The sequence below is a fragment of the Phragmites australis genome, chromosome 1, assembly GCF_958298935.1.
Source record: "Phragmites australis chromosome 1, lpPhrAust1.1, whole genome shotgun sequence".
NCBI lineage: Eukaryota > Viridiplantae > Streptophyta > Magnoliopsida > Poales > Poaceae > Phragmites > Phragmites australis.
The window spans coordinates 16,442,019-16,461,298 of record NC_084921.1 but is presented as its reverse complement, the minus strand read 5'-3'; positions in this window follow the sequence as shown (position 1 = coordinate 16,461,298).

Genomic DNA, 19,280 nt, shown 5'->3' with positions numbered 1-19,280 from the left:
TAATTTTCAAAAGTATAATTCGTACCATGTTGCTCGGACCCTCCAAGACGTGATAGAAAGGGTCGTGTGGGTACCGACACTGAAGAACGTCGGTGCACGTCTGACGGCCGAGACGACTCGGCGTGTACACCACTCATCCTGGGAGGCGGCCCTGCTACATCTGTGGTAGATCGGCAGGAGGTGAGTTTCAGGGCGCGCGTCGTCTTGTCGAAAACCCGTCTAATGAAGCTCGCAACATCCGACGCACTTAGGTGATGCCCTTGCCGGACGCGGTCCATGGCAGCAGCTGCATCCCTATTTACATCATAAATGATATCTGTCTGCGGATACGAACAATAGTGAACAATTAAAGTATACGGTTATGTTCATTCAATATGTAGTACGGACTTCAAAAAATGACTTACTGCTAAAGCGGCGTCCTCGTCCCAATGCACCGGGTATGTCTCCGTTGTCGATGCGACGTGGCCCCGGACATCATCAGGGGTGTAGGTAACACGAGTCCGCGTACGAGGTACGTACCACCGTAGGTACTCCTTAAAGTTTCCCTCGGTGTGGGGACACGCCTCATCAACGACGTCCTGTCGCGCTTGGGCCCATGTTGCCACGTAAGGGGCCAAGCGGTCCGCCTAGAGGTGGCCAGCTGGCTGGCCTTTCCGCGTGTACCTACATTGAAACCACGGTAAATGTAAGGCAAACTGAAACGAAGGTTGCTCAAACTAAAATTTATCAAATGTACCTGTGGACGTGCAAGGGGACTGTACGGATGGGGACGAGCGGGAATGCCTGGTGACGGCCAAACTGCCGCATGACGCGCTGCAGTGAGTACTCTTCGACGTAGATGTCGAAGACAAGGGGCGCCTTGGTGAGCCAGTACTCCTCGTCACGGGTGCACAAGGGTGACAATCCCGACCCTGCACGTGTATGAACGGACCGAACGTTGTATGGCTCCCATACCACATCGTTAGGACGTAGCCTGTCAAACTGGGTACGAAAATGCTCGAACGCACTACGAGGCTGCTCGTGGGCCCAGTGTGGCTGAGTGACAAACATCAATACAGATATTTAGAGAGTAACATAGTACGAACGAAACTGTTAATGTAAATTACGTACCCGTCGACGACACCACAGCGAGGCCATTGTCGGCGCGTCCTCTTCCATCTCGCCGTACCACTCCTCTAGGTACGGGGAGCGATCCACCACCGGCCTACCTATGGTGAAATGCTCGTACGACCATAGCTGAAGAAGAAGTGGACACCCGGCAAAAGTGGCTAGCGCCTCCTTCTTCATGCATGCGTCGCAGAGCGCCCGATACGTCGCAGCAAGAACAGTTGATGCCCAGCTGAACTGCGGTACATCCTCTGCATGCGCGTCCGCTATCGACCGGGCGTACGGCACAGGGGTCCTCGTAACGAGGTGGCCTTGGCCACTAGTGAACATCACCCACCCAAACAACCAAAGGAGGTAGGCCTCCAAATGTCTCGAGACCGCGTATGCGTTGGCTTGTGGGTGGATGTACGCCGGCTGCATATATGACTGGTGTCAGAAATAATCATTATGACATAATTTGTTAGAAATTGATAGGTTGCATATTACCATACCTGGAACTGTAGGATCCATTTCTTCGTTGGCCCTCGTGCATCGGCTAAGAACTCAGGCACGTACGGGGGTGCATCCGCCTTTCGCTCCACCGGCCCAAATCGCTGATGCATGGTGTTCATCCAGTCAGCCTGCATATCGATCACCCCAACCGCAGCTCTCGCGCAAGGAAGGCCTAAGAGGTAGGAGACGTCCTGCAGGGTTGGGGTCATCTCTCCGCACGGTAGGTGGAACGTATGTGTCTCCGGCCTCCAACGGTCGACCAGTGCTGCTATCAGCGACCGATCGAAGTAGAAACGACGGGCCGCAACCTCGGGGTTCTCCGTCGATCGGGCCTCGACCAACCGGCAAAGCGGTAGGAGTCCGACCGCTCCCAACCTATAAGTATTGCAGTACATCAATAATATGTAACAACAGTAGCGAAATGATATGTAACACCATCAGCTTTTCTAAGTACCTGTGGGTCCAGCGCTCGTCTACCGTCAGCAGCTCTCCAGGGCCTCGTGGGCGAAACACTCCTAGGTCCGTCTGGTGCTCGGCGGATAAGAAGCTGCGATGCTTCTTGTCCACGGCAGGGTCCAAAAGCTCTGGGGTTGAAGGCTGAGCCATCTCTGCATTTGAAAGACATGTACATTAATACATTGAGAAATAAATACAAGAACAACATACTTCGAATGCAAATTAACCGTACGCGAAATTAACACATATTAAAATGGTACAAAACTAGCTGACCTAGACAATAGGTGCATCACCGCCTGCACTTTTGGGACAATATTTGTAAGTGTGACCTACTTCATTGCACTGACTGCACCGCTTAATCCTAGGGCCAGCCTTGGATTCATCCATATCGTTACGAATCCGCCGAGATTGTCTTCGGCCCGGTGCGTTCTTCATCTTTCCCAAATCAGGCACATATATTCTTGAAGGCCCTGGGTTACTTGTAAAAGTGTCAACAATGCCGTAACCATACAGCTCCTGGTTCCAGGTGTTCAGTACTTGATCTTTCATAAAATATTGTGACACATATTGCCTTGGAAGCATATGGTGCTCCGCGCACGCAGCTATGATATGTGTACAAGGTTTGTGGAGTAATTGTGGCTTCTGACAACTACATATGCATGTCCCACTCCTTAGCACACACTCTTGAACATGCTGCTCACATCTACCCCCCCCTCCGACCCTTATCCCGACACAGGACACTGAACCTGTGCTCTGCTGTGCCCTCTTGATTTGCGCGATGCATGTGGGCCTTCCTATTTGCCTTCTCCATGTACTCACATAGCATTCGGCCATAAAGCATACGATTGTCCTCCATTACAACCTTAGCAGCTGCAAACCGATCAATGAAGTACTTGCAGGTGCCATGCAAAATGCCTTCTACAATTCCAACTAGTGGTAGGGACCTCATTCCTTGCATGACCCAGTTATAAACCTCTGCAAGGTTTGTAGTCATTACTCCATACCTGGCACCACCACTGTCGTACAGCAGAGCCCATTTTTCATTGGGCTCATTGCGTATCCACTGTGAAAAGCTCCTAATAGATGAGCCAGATCTCCGTACAATCTGCGGAGTATCGGTTGGGAGCCGACCGAGAGCTATTGGTTCCTCACGGCTAGGTGCAGCCTCCGCAGTTTGTTTAAGAGTCAGTTCATCAAGTCTTGCCCATAATGCATTGAACTTACGTTGTTGGTTCTGACTGCACAACTTCTTGAAGAGCTTCATTAACTCTTTGTTTTTAAACTGTCTGTAGAAGTTCGCACCCATATGGCGCATGCACCACTTGCTTTTGAGATCTGGCCACTGTACTGGTACACCCCATCGCACGCTACCGTGTTACATATCCAGCAAAGCCTGCAACAATCCTGCATGTCTATCATGAATGAGACACACATCTGGTCGGTCAAGAACAATTGCATGCTTCACCCGCTCTAGGAACCAATACCAGCTGTCCCCATTCTCACTCTCCACGAACGCAAACCCTAGTGGCAGCACTTGGTTGTTACCGTCGACCCCTATTGCAGACAATATCTGCCCTTTGTACTTCCCAGTTAGGAATGTTCCATCTAGGCATATGATGGGTCGGCAATATCTAAATGCTTTGATAGTTGCACCGAATGCAAAGAAAGCACGCTGCAACACTCTTTTTCCGTTGTACTCCACATCAGTAGAGGGGTAATGCTTGATATCATAGTAGCTGCCTGGATTTCTTGCACAAATTGTGGCTAATTGACGAGGTAGATTGTGATACGAATCTTCATATGTACCGAACCGAATCTCAATAGCCTTTTGTTTCGCCCTCCATACCTTCGCATAATTTATTGTGTATTGGAACCTTTGCTCAATAGCACGGATTATTGATCGTGGCTCATACCTTAGGTTATCCACAATCTCTCCGTACATAACATTTGCAATGAAAGCAGAAGACAGGTTCCGATGGGCGAACTCTATTTCCTCAATATGACAATTATTTTCCTTAACTATTGAGCATTGCCAGTAGTCTGTCCATTTCCCTCTAAATGCGTGTACCCGCCAAGGGCACTCAGGAACCAAGCACTTCACATCGTACTCTCTTTTACTTGATTTAACAACCTTGAATTGCCTACGAAGAGACAACGACCAGAATTTCACAGCATCAATAACTGCCTCTTTTGTAGGGTACATAGCACCCTGTGACACCTCATTCTCATGGTATGGCCACGGTGTCTGGTCAGCCTCGCTAACCACCAACTTTGAAAATTCTTGATCCCGCCACTCTGCAGGAACTGCAGCATTACCCTCCTCATCAGAAGAATCCCCCTCGGCAAGGCCTTCCTCCAACTCTTCATCCTCCAAATCCATATCTTCAATGATGCTAGGGATGTGCTCCCCTTCATCAGCTACACCCATCGGCTGCAGGTCTGGAACATCACCAATCTCCTCTCTGGACCCTACATTAGCCGCCTCTGACTCATCTTCCACTGCCTCACTTGGTCCTGCTACTGCTTCTTCAGAGTCCACCTCATTTTGATCTTTCAGGTACACCGCAGCTAATAAAACAAGCGGCATACCACGTTCACAGCATATATCTACATACTGCCTCCAAGTTGATGTGGCTTCTATGGGAACAAGCTCACCAAAGTATCCATGACTAGCACGGCTCAGAACACCTTTCAACTTCAGCTCATATTGCTGCGGATCCAGTTGGAAAAACTGCATGAGCCATTTGCACACCCCCACAATAGTCCTCTCATTAGCCTTACTAAGCCCCTTCATAACATGGCGAAATCCAAAGAGAACTACACCGTTGGGACCGTACATAATTTCACCCTCAACATAATATATCTGAAAAATTAATTTATCTCCCATTCCTGAAAACACCCGCAAACATAACACATGTTAAGACAACAAACTATATTTCTGATTATCGGATAAAATAGTTTTTAAATGCTACCCTAGGTTCGCAAATTATCATCTACTGTTGACTCATACGTCCGCATGTACAAGTAATATACTATAAACTATATACTACAAACAACATACTGAAAATAATATACTACAAATATATATACTACAGGTAACAAATTGAAAATAATATACTAAAAATAATATTATATATTCAACTATTATCGTGCAATTTTCTAACTAAATTTTACAATTTTCTAAACCCTAGATCTAAATATCTAAAATCTATGTCATATACTACTACTGCACTAATTAACAACAATAAAAAGGATAAAAAGATTGACCTGAATTTTTTTTCCAAATCCGCAGCCCAAATACAGCAGGGCTTCGCCGATCTCTCTTCCTCCCCTCTCCTCTCCTCTCTTCTCCTCTCTCTTCTCAACTTTTCTTTTTTTCCGAATTTTATGGTTTTTTCTCCAATTTTCGGGGTTTTTATAGACTCTGGGCGCAGGGGCCCGGTGCGGGACGGCGGGCGGGAGGAGCCCTTACCGCCCTCTCAGGGGGCGGTAAGGACCTCTACCCGCCCCCTGAGGGGGCGGTAGGCTGTGGGCACCGAGCGGGAAGGCCTACCGCCCTCTCAGGAGGCGGTTAGCACCCGTACCCGCCCTCTGAGAGGGCTGCAGCCCTCTAAGAGGGCGGTGAGCGCCTACTTTTACAAATCTTTTCGTTGGGAATCTATTTATTTAAATTTAAACTCAAAAAAATAAAAAAATAAAAAAAAACTCTACAGTGTGTTCGGACTTTTGGCGGAAGCCCACCAAGCTGTACCAAAGCTTGGTGCTGGCCCAAGTGCTTGGCCTTGGCTATCGTTTCGAATGAATATCTACCAAACTAGCCAGCCCACGCACTGGCCTTTTCCAGCCAACAACTTGCAGGGCGGGACATGACATGTGCGGCACCGCAAAATCCTTCTCCTAATGACTGGCGAGCCCAATCGCTGTGTTGTTAGAGCTACTTAATTAGAAACCCTGCTCCTGTCTGTGTTCAACCACTAGTAATAAAGATGTAGGTTTCTAAGACAATCCAATCCATCGGTCGGTCAGAGGCACAATTTACTCAATTCTAAGTAGTATATAAATGAACATGTAAATGGTTATACGTGAATTTACAAGTGTGTATAATTGGACTTGTAATTACAAGAGAATCGTATGTGCTTACCGGTCAATTATATTGCAATTACAAGTTAAGTCATATATACTTAGAACTCGTGTCACTCGTAAGTATATTTACAACAGTTATAAGTGAGATACATGAAGGGACTTGTCTATTTATACATCACATTCAGGTGACTTAATTTACTTGTCTATTTATACATTACGTACAGGTGACTCAATGATACTCGCAAATTGATAGTTATGGGTAGGACGTTCAATACATAGCTTCTCCTGTTTCTGTTGCAATTGATTTATTTCTTAGCAAATAAATTATTTTATTAATGCTTGCAAATATAAGTCGTTTAGGCGCTACTACAGAACTAGCTATAGATGTCAGTTTATCACTATCGGTTGTGCAAGAATCGATAGTGAAAATATATCACTGTAGGTTCTTAATCTCCCACATCAGAACTATGATGAAGCTGCTAAAAATCGACACTGATATTAGTACCAGTGTTGTTCGTGTTACAAACCGACACTGATACATCTATGGTTGGTTCTAGCTACGAACCTCCACTGATAGTTTGTTCGGACCCAAAATTCTGATCGATTCTAGTTTTGGCTCACCCTCACGTTCGGCTCTAGAGATTTTTCACGATGGCAAGTGCCTCTATCTTTTCTCCTCCACCACGTGCGTCTCTCTCTCTCTCATCACCTCCACTACCATCTCCCCACCGGTGTCCTCCTCCCCTAGCTCCTCCCCCACCGGCTTCCTCCTCCTCCTCCTCCCCTCGTGAGATCCATGGTAGGATCCAGCGGGGAGCTATGGTGGGATCCAGCCATGGATCTCGCTAGGGGCAGAGATACACGTCGTCGAGCTAGGGCTGGGATCAGACGACGGACGGTGGTGCGATGCGAACGACGAGCTGGGGGCGCGACGTGTTATGTGGAGGTGGCCTTCATGCCACCGCATCTGGATGTGTGCGTGTGTGTCATCGAGCTAGGGCTGGGAGCGGACGACGGTGCGATGCGGACGACGAGTTGGGGGTGCGACATGTTCTATGGTGATGGCCTTCGTGCCACCGCATCTGGATGTGCGTGTGTGGGACATTGAGTTGTCATGGGTAGTGACAATGATAGGGGGAGTGGGGGGGGGGGGGTCCATGCAGGGCAGTGTGTTTGGCGAGGTCCACAACGGCAACCCGAGCTCCATGATGGCGAACGACTTGGCGGCAGGATCGAGTGGCTTCGACTTGAGCGGCTTCGGCACAAGCGCCAGCTCGAGCTCAGATTCTTTTTTTGTTTCCAGGAAACCACTTTACTGCAGACAACCGATAGTGATAGTCCTCAACTTTCACTGTCGAAAGCAAAGCCGACAGTGAAGGCCGATTTGCAACCGGCAGTGTTAGCTGGTTCTGTAGTAGTGAGGATCTTGATACGACCTTCAATATGACACTTTGACAAGTGATTTATATGAAATTATGTTTTTTCAAATAAGAAAGAATTGTATATTGTGAAAGTAATTTTAATGATGAATCTAATAGTTTCGATTTAAGTTCTCAATCTACATAATTAATTATATATTGATGGCCAAAATTTAAAAAGTTTGACCAAGACATATCCAAAACTTATATTTCTAATCAGAGGGAATAGGAAATTTATGATTTTCATTTCACTGGGTTTATGCATAAAAAATGATAATAAAGTTAGAAAACTTGTTATGCAAGCATAGTTACATCAGGAGTATTCCTCAAAAAGATTTTGTGCAATGAGTGTAAGGATTGGTGACATTGTAAGAGGAGGGGAGGTTAATTAGGGTTTTTTTTAAAACTATTCGATTCAATTCAATAAGATAAACTAAATCAATTTGTACCTAAATATGCTTTAGGTTTATCTAGTGTATCTACTCTATCATAACAAAGTTTTGCACCATAGATTCCAATCATAGAAACTACATATGCAATTTTAGGAAAAAGTAAATAAGAAAGATAAACAAGATAGAGAGTGCAAACTCGACATGATAATTTTTTCTAGGTATCAATGAGTTATCTCTTACCACTAGTCTATATTGGAGTCACTTGCAAGGGCCAAGTTCCCCAGTCAGACAACTATGTAGCTCTAACTGTTAGAGCTCCCCACACATCATTGGGTCTCCTACTAAGCACACCTGAATGCTCCCTGCCATATTCACTAAGATAGTGCTTTGCTGCTCCGTCATGGGTCACTACCACTACCAGGATTTGGGAAGTTCCCAAGTGCCACAAACACTCGGGAGATATGTTCCCGAAGGCCAGCCTTCGGGAAAGAGCACTCGAGAAAGTTGCTTCGGGAAATCTTGATGTTATCAAGTGTTAGGTATGCCTTAAGGAAGAACTGACACACAAGAGAAGAATACCACATGATAGGTTAGTGAGCCACTATGAATACACTTGGAAAAGTGACACCAAGGAATTACATCCCATGCCAATAGCAGCATATTTACTATTTAATGCTTGCTTTTTTTTTTGCTTCAAGCAGTACTACTATGCAGTTTCCGGTGGTTGTCACATAATTCAGATGTATATCAATGACATACCACTCCTAGGATCTACGCATCTATTATACACGTGTATTCATATAAGTATCCGTGCATAGAAAACAGACCACGAGGCACATCTCAAGCACCTAGCCACACCATTGCATTTCACAACTTGAAAATGGAACCCATGCACATTTCACATAACAAAAGACCTCACAACCAGCAGCAATGATGCATTCACAGGAAAGACATGGATTACCAATCAAATAGCACACTTTCAGTTGTTCAAATAGTCCAAAATATGGCACCTGACGCATCTAAGAGTTTTAAGTAGTTCAAAAAAGTAGTAGTTTTGCAAACAAGTTTAACAAGTTAGCTGATCATGGAGTATGTAAACATGAGTTGACATCGAGAGGTTCATAAACTAACAATCTATGTCCTGTCTTTCAGTGCCCAGTTGCGAAGTCATTTAAAAAAAGGTTTAGCACTGGAGATTACTCATGTTGATTAATGGATCTTGCAAATAAATTTTTGGAGTCCTGAGTATGTCTTTTGGGAATAGTATAATCGGATGCTAGAAACAATATTAGTTGATATGCATTTAACTAACATCTAGTTAAGGAAAATGTAATTTTAACATTGTTGAGTTGGCTATATCTATAACTATGAAAGGATGAAATATAGACAAAATGAAAAATGATGGAGAATGTGTAGCAATGACTCACATTTTTTGGTGACAAACTAAAGTGGTCCATTTGGACTGGTTTCATCTACATGATTCTGGAATGGGTTGCCAACATGTGTAGCATATCTAGCCTGACCATCTATAGTAGTGCATGCTACCGTTGATCCAGTTGTTCCCTGTATTTTGTTTTCAGAGCTAATGAGATCAAATAATGTTAAAATGGATTCCATGTCCTGTCAAACGACAGTAAGTTTTCTAACCTCATTAGATTCTACATCCAGTGGCCCCTCTGTTGGAGACACGTCATTAAGCCGAGAATTAATAGAATGTAAATTTATAGATTACCATATGTTAGCCTTAGTAATACTTCTTGCTTGAAAGCAATATTCTAATGACTGAATTCTTCATGAAAATTTTACCAACAAGAATTAGGGAATCTTTCAAGTGGATAATATCAATATTTTTTTGCTAGAAGTTCCATGCTCACACTCATGCATTGGTGATCTAACCAAAATAATTCAAGAGCATACAACTAACCTGCAGTATTTGTTCCATCTGTTGCCTTGCCTCGATTTGTTTTATATTTTTTGCTATTATATTTGTTGGAAGGCCTATCATCGTCCTGAAATAATAAAGATGGAATGGGTTACAATTTAAAATATAAGGCATGAATTTCAGGTAAAAAAATATGGCACAAATTATTAAAAGAAAGTTGCGCATATCTAAACAATAAGTTAGTAACTGCAATATGGAATACATACAACATCACTAGATGTAGTCATCATCTAAAATGAAATCATCTCTAGTTGGGCCTTCCAAAAAGTCATCATTGCTATCTAAATAGAAAGCTTCTAACTCAATCTCATCGCCTTCGCTGCTATCAATATCTAAGCGGCTAAGAAGTTCTAAGTCTTCTTCATTTACAATCTCATCAAAATCCCTTTGAATATTATCTATATTATCATCCTCTTCTCCAATAATGATTTCAAAAGTCCCTGGCAGCCCATCTTCTTGAAAGATTAGTTCAGCACTAGTGTTGGGAGCAGAATCATAGTCTTGCTCGCTAGGGGTAGGTAATTTACCATGTGGTTGCACTTTATCATAGTGTGCTATCATTGTTGCTCTCATTTCTGGCCTTGTGTTCCAACAGCGGCTACATGGGCACAATTCTACAATTCTTCTTGTATCCCTACCAAACGCTCGATCAATAAAATATGTAATTTTATCCATTCTTGGCTATACTCACGGTTGTCTACATGCCTTGTGTACATCCAACTACGATTGTCCGCCATCCTATTATGAAAAACTGATTTCATGTTTGCCTAATTTACTTTAAAATTTTAATAAGACTATTAAGTATTTGATATAAGACTGCAACTAGCTTAAGCTAGTAAATCTACTTTATTTACATGCATAATTTTTTTTGCTCTATTTACATACCATATGGATCCAACACAAACATACAGTGCAAACATATATATATGAAGCATATTTGGTACTCCCGGGGTATGTACTCCCACATACGTATATCACTCCCACATACGTATATGATAATATAGGAAGTATCTCATTTGATAAATGGTATGTATATGGAACATGTGAGTATATAAGATCATCCAAGTGATATGCATACTTTTTAGGTGATTTGCACATATTTTTTTGAGTATATTACATTTTATGTTCAAATATAAAGGTATTGTCAAAATCTTTTAAAATTGATGGATTTCTTTTAAATTTTTTCATGTAGTTCATATTGGAGTATCTTAGAATGAGTATATAAGTATACTCATGTAGTTTATTTATGTGGTATATCATAGAAGGGGGTATGTACTCCCAGGAGTACATATTAGTTTTCTTATATATATATATATATATATATATATATATATATATATATATATATATATATATATATATATATATATATATATATATATATATATATATATCAAAGAAAGGGAGCAAAGTAAACACATATGGCTATGGGAAAGTATCTTTCAAAGAAAAAAAATCAAAGGGATGTTATATCCTGGTGCATCAACTAATTAAAAAAACTACCTGCAAGTGAAATTGAACAATAAATTATATCAAGAACCTCCTATTACCCATTGAAAACAAAACCCCTAGAAAAGAAAGAGCAAAAGGGGTTAGAAAAATTCTTCCTTTCCTCAGCTGTTTCTGTGACCTTCAAATCCTTCTTAAAGGAGCAGAGGTGGGAATAGATTTGCCATAGTTTGCAGCAGCTGAGCCAAGAATCACTGCAGCCCCATCCATAGAAAAGCAAATCAGAGAGAGGAGGTTAGATTTGGGAGAAGAGGGAGATCTGGGAGCAAGCTTGAGTGATTTTGAGGTTGGATTTTTTGGCAGCAGGGGAGCAGAGCTAATGGAGGTGCTGCCACTATCCCATGGTGTGGTGGAGAGGCACCGGTGGCCTGCAGTGGTGGAGAGGACACCGATGGACGTTGGTGAATTGTGGAGCCACTACCACAAAAAGGGTGATCACCACCGGTTCTAAAACCCTATCACTGTCGATTTGGAACCGGCAGTGATTACTCAGCATTGTTGATTGATACCTATCATTGTCGGGTCTAGAATTGGCAGTCATAGGTGTTCTGGGGAGTAAAAAAAGGAAACGAGCAGGCTCAAGCTCAAAATTGAGCTGGCTTGGCCCGCCACCGCTGGCATGCTGTGCCATCACTGCCGTGCCAGAGCTCTGCCGCCGCCAACCTGCACAAGAAAACACGGCGGCACGAAGGCCACCACCACAGGACACACAGTTGGCACACATGACGACGAGAACACACAACACATACGGCACACCCTTGCTCTGTCGTGCTCAAAGAAAATGTGGGGCATGAAGATTGCCGCCACAGAGCATGCAACGGCGAGGAAGGGATGAAGAGCATGAGCTAGCCGGTGATGAGGTTCAGGGAGTGCGATGCATGGGGCTACAGTGAGACGCCCTTCACAAGGACACGACAAGTAGACATGGCACCGAGCTTGGCAACCTCAGCATAGACCCTCCACCACGACAGGAGAACACCGCTCCACTGCACGATGGGCGGTGGCGACAATTGCGATGGTGTCGAGGCAGCCCCTACCTCATCCATCCGCTTACCACCGCTCACTGCCTCTTGCTCCCCGCCACTGTTGGTGCATGGATCTCCGGCCCTAGTGAGATCCATGGCCGGATTCTGTCGAATCCCGCTGTGGATCTCGTAAGGGGCAGAGTTGCTGGTGGGAGAGGCTAGGAGGAGGAGGCTCGTGAGGGGATCAAGGAGAGAGAGGCTAGTCAGGGAGGAGGAGGATGACGGTGGTGAATGAGATAAGGTGGAGAGAGAGAGAGAGAGAGAGAGAGAGAGAGAGAAGAGGTGAAGGAGAGAGGGGATCGAACGTGTGGGGAAGATAAGGCTGAGCCATGAGCGGTCGTGTGGTGAGCTAGAAGTTGATTCAATGAAAATTTCAGGCCCGTTCCTCTCATTAGTGCTGGTTCGAATTAAAAACTAGCAATGCTAGAATCAGTGCTAGTTTTTAGTGCAAATGGATACTGATAGTCAGTTTCTGTGCCAGTTCTTAACGACTCAGTTATTTTTCGGGCTCGGGAGGTTCAGAATTGGCAGTGATACATTTTCAGTGGTGGTTCTTGCACAAGCGGCACTGATAAGCCGCTATTTATGACCTATTCCATAGTAGTAAGCGTGTTGTGTGGAGTGGAGAGGGGTGGAGAAGATGAGTTTGTGAATATGAGAGAGAGAGAGAGAGAGAGAGAGAGAGAGAGAGAGAGAGAGAGAGAGAGAGAGAGAGAGATGTTTGTAAGGAGGAGAATATGAGTGGGTTGTGGCGGGCCCACTTTGTTAGTGTGTACTGTTGTAAATTTGGTGTTGGTGCCAACATAAAAAATTTGGTGCCAGATGGAAAAAAATCTTGTGCCTTGACCGGCCTCACGACCTCAACCCATAGGTCTCTCGAGTGCAAATTAAAAACACTTGGTACAATTTTGAGCACTCAGGAAATTTTATTTTTCCCTAGTGCTCAGGCAGTCTCCCGAGAGCATGGAGGAACAAACATGAAGCTTGTTAGGTTGCCGAGTGCTTGACAAAAAGTACTCAAGAAAAATCGTGACACTCAGGAGGTCTATAGTTCCTGGTAGTGCTCCTGCTCATAACGCTTGCAGCCGCTCCACAAACTTAGTTGGAGAGTCTTGCAAGACTCATTGCCACCAAACCATCTAGGTGTAGGAAAACAACAAGAGTAACAAGTATGGATCACTCACTTGATCCAACTTTAGACTGATCATTTAGTTAGATGCACACTAGACCTAAACTAGCACTAATTAAGTCCTTAATCTTGTGCTAATTTCCTTTATCTTCAATTTCAACTCCAAGATGACTCAAACCTTCTCCAATACGTGTATGCCTTGTATTGGGAGTGAGTAATCTCAATTGGTTGGTGGATGGGGTATTTATAGAGCTAACTCCAAAAAATACATGTCAGGAAAATCTGTCAAGAATTCCTAGTCACCATATTATACAATGACCTCACCGCATCATGAGGTGACCCCATTTCCAATGGTCCAAAATTCAAACATTGAAACTTGTTAGAACTTCACCGCATCATGCGGTAGCCTTCTCTTTTGAAGCCTGAAACATTATGGAAATGGAGTACGCTGCATACTCGTATGATCACCGCAACATGTGGTGACTTAAGTTTATATGTCGTTGATTTGCAACCTCTCTGCAATAGACATATGGTGCACCATCCCATGGGCCACTGTACCTATGTTGACACCGCATCATGCAACATCTTCATCTTTGAAACCTAGAAAAAATTCTACAACTCTTGCCCACAATCACTATATCATACTATGAACTAGGCGTATCAAGCGGTGACTAGGTTTCTAGGAGGCCTTGTCCAATTCAAACTTTCTTTAAGTCTCAATCTTCATGATTTCTCTTCTTTGATGTCTTTGGTCTTCATTCTGGTCTATTAAAGCTAACAAAATCTATTATGCATCATCTACTAGGTAACTAAACTAAAGATATTAGATTAATCTTCTAAACCCAAATCCCTCTTCACAGTACAGTCAAAGAAAACAAACATATCTACACAAGTGATACTCTCAACATCATGATCACTTGTCTAAATAATAGATCATTATATCTTCATAAAGCTCTTTTTTGACCTTGATGATAGTCCCTTTGAGATGTTTGGAACCCCAAGTTCATCACATATCATTCATGAGACTAAACCTTATATATTAGAAAATAATATTAGGTGTCACATGATTGCGCTGAAACATTTCAATAATGATCAAAATAGCATTATGTGGCATTGTCAACGTTAACACTACAGTCCTTTTTGCTAAAGATGCTAGTAAGGATTCGTGCATACGGGTTATTTGTAATTTTGCGTGGACCTGCATTTTTTGCATGTGAGGTTATTATTTGGTTGCTTTGTACTGTTTGTTGAAATTTAAAAGTGAGTATAAAAAGCCCAACCAATCTACGACTGCTAGGTCAGGTCAAGCATTCTTGTAAACTACATGTCTCCTTAAGGTCCGTGAATCTAGAACCAACATCCAAAGATTCTTGTTTGACCAATGTTCTTTAGTTTATTTAATTTTTTCCTTGCCATTAATCACCACATTGCCAAATTTTACTTAATACGTGTTCAAAAGTATGCAACTTACGGCTGAGTAATTGAATATCTGTTTTGTATATTGAAAGCACATATAATAAACTTTTGTTATGTAATGAGCATCTATCTTGTACATGAAAGCACGTATATCACAGATTGTAGGTTGATTTATACTTGCAATAAGAGGGACTAGCTTGTCCCCAACATCCTTTTTATTCCATAATTTTCGGGAGATATTACGGCAACACAATAGTCCATGACATTTTTCTTTAATGGGGCCAACTATTTTTCAGTCAACTGAAAACATATATCTGTTTCAGTCGACTGTTCTGGTCGTAAGATGAAGATCCAACGGTCAGATCTGTGATATGTGTTTGTTGTTGTTATCAGGCCCACCAAAATCCATCTCTTCTTGTTATCGGGCGCTCAAAGTCTGTTCTTGTTATCAGGCCCACCAACGAATCCGTTAATGGTTAAACAGGCATGCGAAGCGGACCCGGTAAGTTGTTAGTGAACTTTGACAGACCCACAATTGAATAGGTCTTATACATAGTTGGTTTGGGCCTAGAAAATAAAGCCAATTTGGACCCAAAATTAGAAACTGCACTGTCCACCTGAAAAGCGGATCATGTGCATAGCAAATAAGGCTTGTTTTGAATAAAAGACCCAGGTTAATAAATCTAAAAGACCTAGGTAAACTGTTTAAAAAAAAATACCAGATTCTGATCTCAAAAAACTATTTACCAAATATCAGATTTCTAGGACCAGAATAATTTTCACTAGAAATGAAAGAGAAATCTAAGACAATTGAAGGCTGACAAAACAAATCATGCTACAAAACAAGAAACTAGGAACTTGATCATGTAAATAACATATGCAATGTCTAACTGAAAATTGTACAATGCACTACATATCTAGCTGAATGTAATGCATACAAAGTTATTGTACAAACTAAATACAGGCATCAGAGATAGGCAAATTGATAAACAAACTAAATGCATAAATATCTTGAACTAACTGTATAAAAAGCTAAAAAATAGATACGTTTTTAGCTTTTTATGCAGTTATATGAATGAAATCAACAAAGAAGAAACACATACTGCAAATTGATGAACTAGTTCACAATGACCAAATTCTACGGTGTTTCACTAAATCACAAGTGACTGAAACTAGAAGCTTCCTGATGTCACTATTATTGATCTACACAGATCTTGTTGTTACCTACACTGAACTACAAATATTGTTACGCAAATTGATGAACAAGACAAGTAACTGATATACAAGAGAACAAATTCATCTTCTCAGAAGAATTCCAGCAAAATCCTTTAAACAAAAGACAACTAACAATCAACATCACAGACCAAATAATAGTGACATCACAAACCTTATTGATAGGCTAACAAAAAATCATTCAATTAAAGGCCAAATAATGTAGGAATTTAAATGAATCAAAAATATTGCCCATTAAAAAATGAACAAGTCTAATATGAAAAAAATAGACTTGTTTGCAAAGAAAAAAAGAACAGGAAAAAACTAAATCTAGAGTATATAGCACATTATATATTCATATTGAAACACATAGTTGATAACTTAATATTACAGAACATAACTTAAAAAGGTTTAACTATAAACTAGGCATCTAATAAATAAATTTATGATGACACAAACTATGTAACTTAAGATAACAGGATAACTTTGCAGGGTCCACTGTAACATCATCAACCATCAACGACAAGCCTAGTTGACACGCTTGATAGTCATCTAAAGGCCCTCATCATGATACTCATGGTAGATGTTGAGGTTGAGCACATGGTTGAAAAACACCGTGTCACAAGGCTCTTCATGGTTGGCAGTCTTATTGACAAAGAACAAACGACGATGCAGATAATTAGCATCACCAGAAGTTCACAGAGAATAAAGCATCTGCTACTCCTTGGGTCAATCGCGATGTTGAAGTTGTAGTTGGGACCCATAAAAAATGAACAACAGCAACAACAACCATCCACCTATTTGGATGAACTTGATTGCTAGAAACACCAAGAAGACGGTCATGAGGTTCTTCAATAAGGTCAAGGTAGCGAGCCACCAGACGGCTCACCCTAGTGCGCCTCAAACCATCCAGAGCACCAGACAGAGGACCAGCACGAGACATCTTGCTGTAAAGTGGACACACAAATCATTTCAAAATTTTTAGGTAACACAACAAAAATACACAAACCATAAATTTCTAGTTATTTCAATAATAGTGAGGCAATAACAACATTAGAATATAACATAATATAAAATAGAAAGACATATATAAACCAATAAACCAATAGTATATATATATTGATCAAAGGTGCTATGTAAACTCATGAATTTTGTAATGTAATCATACTTATATATACATATATTACATGCAGGAATTTGATTATGTTTCCTGCACATAATATATTTATATATATACATATATTATGTGTAGTATGATTACATATACATAATATATGTATCAACATGCATTTCATTACTTTTACAAAAGAGATATACAAAAGAGAACAAATTTGATGTTCTATATAAGATTTACTTACTTATACATGAAATCGCAATAAAAAAGACAATGCAAATACTACAAGAAATTCAGTATAGATCATACCTAAATAAGAAAGTGTGACTGCTTCACTGGCAGAAATAGATGAGGCAGTGAAGTTGGATAACCCCGTTGCTAGTCAGCCAACAACATGAAATCAGCAAAGATATTTGGAAAAAAGAGAAAAACATAACATATTGTCAAAACACATCGACATATTCATGTACTGTGATTCAACATGGAAGTTTCAGGAAAGTGTAGTAACTATTAGTTTCAGCACAAGTAACAAAACCCCAATAACAGTAAGAACACAACAAATAACAACAGAATAACAAGAATATGATATGAACATGAAATGAGAACTCTCTCATATCTCTATTTGCTATGGGAAATGAAACTAGCGCAGAGAAATGAGAGAGAGGGAGGTGAAATAAATAAAAAGAAGAAGGCAAAGGGCCAGAGTGGAAGGAAGGCAAAGGGCCGGTGCAGAGATCGAGGAGTGCCGATTGGTAACCGCGTTTATGAGAGAGTGCACAGTAAACCAATGGTCCGGTATTACACCCTACTGTACTGGAGACGTGACAACCTCTTTATCGATTCAACTACTCTCAAACCGCTTCCTTGCCCAAATGGGTCAACGACGCCGAGCCCAACAAGATTGCAGGCTAGATATGTTCCATAAGCCCAAAAAAACTTCCCAATCCAGAATACTATATGACAAAAGCCCAACAACAGATCTCAATTAAAAGCCCAGTTGAAATTGATGAGAGCCCAATGACTGCAAAAAGACTAAAATACCCTTAGTCCGATCTACAAGAAAGAGCCAGGGATGCGCCTAACTCGTCCCTCCTGAACCAGATCGATCAACAATAGAGAAGAAACGAGCATAGACAAGCAGAGAAGAAATTGAAGATCTAGAAGATTGAGCATGAAGAAGAAGAAAAACCAGGAAGATCCAACGTGTAGGAAGGTATATTACCTGATCTCAAATTTTTTGCTTCTTCACATGAACGCCACAGATTTCTTCTTCTTCTCATGAAAAACTTTGTCTGATGAACTTTCTTCATTGGTTGATCTACGATTCATGTAGAGGCAATAGTTTGACAAATTGCTAACCATAACTCTATATAAACAATAAAATCAAATGAGTTGAACAAACTAGAAACTTGGTCATATAAGTAGCAGCTGCATGTCTGCATGTCTGACTAAATGCAATGCACACAAAGTGTTTGTACAAACTAAATGCATGCATCACAATTAGTCAAATTGATGAACAAACTGAATGCATAAATATCTAAAAAATGTACACATCAATGCATATATGAATGAAATCAACATAGAAGAACCACATACTGGAAAACAATCAATTTTGTCACATGCCTACAATGAGCAAATTTTGCAATATTTCACTGAATCACAATTGATTGAAACTAGGAAGTTGCCAATGTGAGTAGTAGTTAAGTAGTATTACTGATTTAAAAAGATCTACAAATGGTTCATCTGTTCTAGTCATTATTTAGTCATAGTCATCTAATTTTCTCATGTTAGGTCTTACAGTTGTGATGTCAATTAGTTCTAGATATTATTCAATCATTTAGGTAGTCTACAAAAGATATGATGCATGGCATGAAAACATGCAGTATCTGATCATGCTCATCTACAATTCTGCAACAACATTCCAGAATAGATCATCCTCCTGTTTGTCTTCTTTTTGCAAAATTCAAGTACCATGCTATAATATT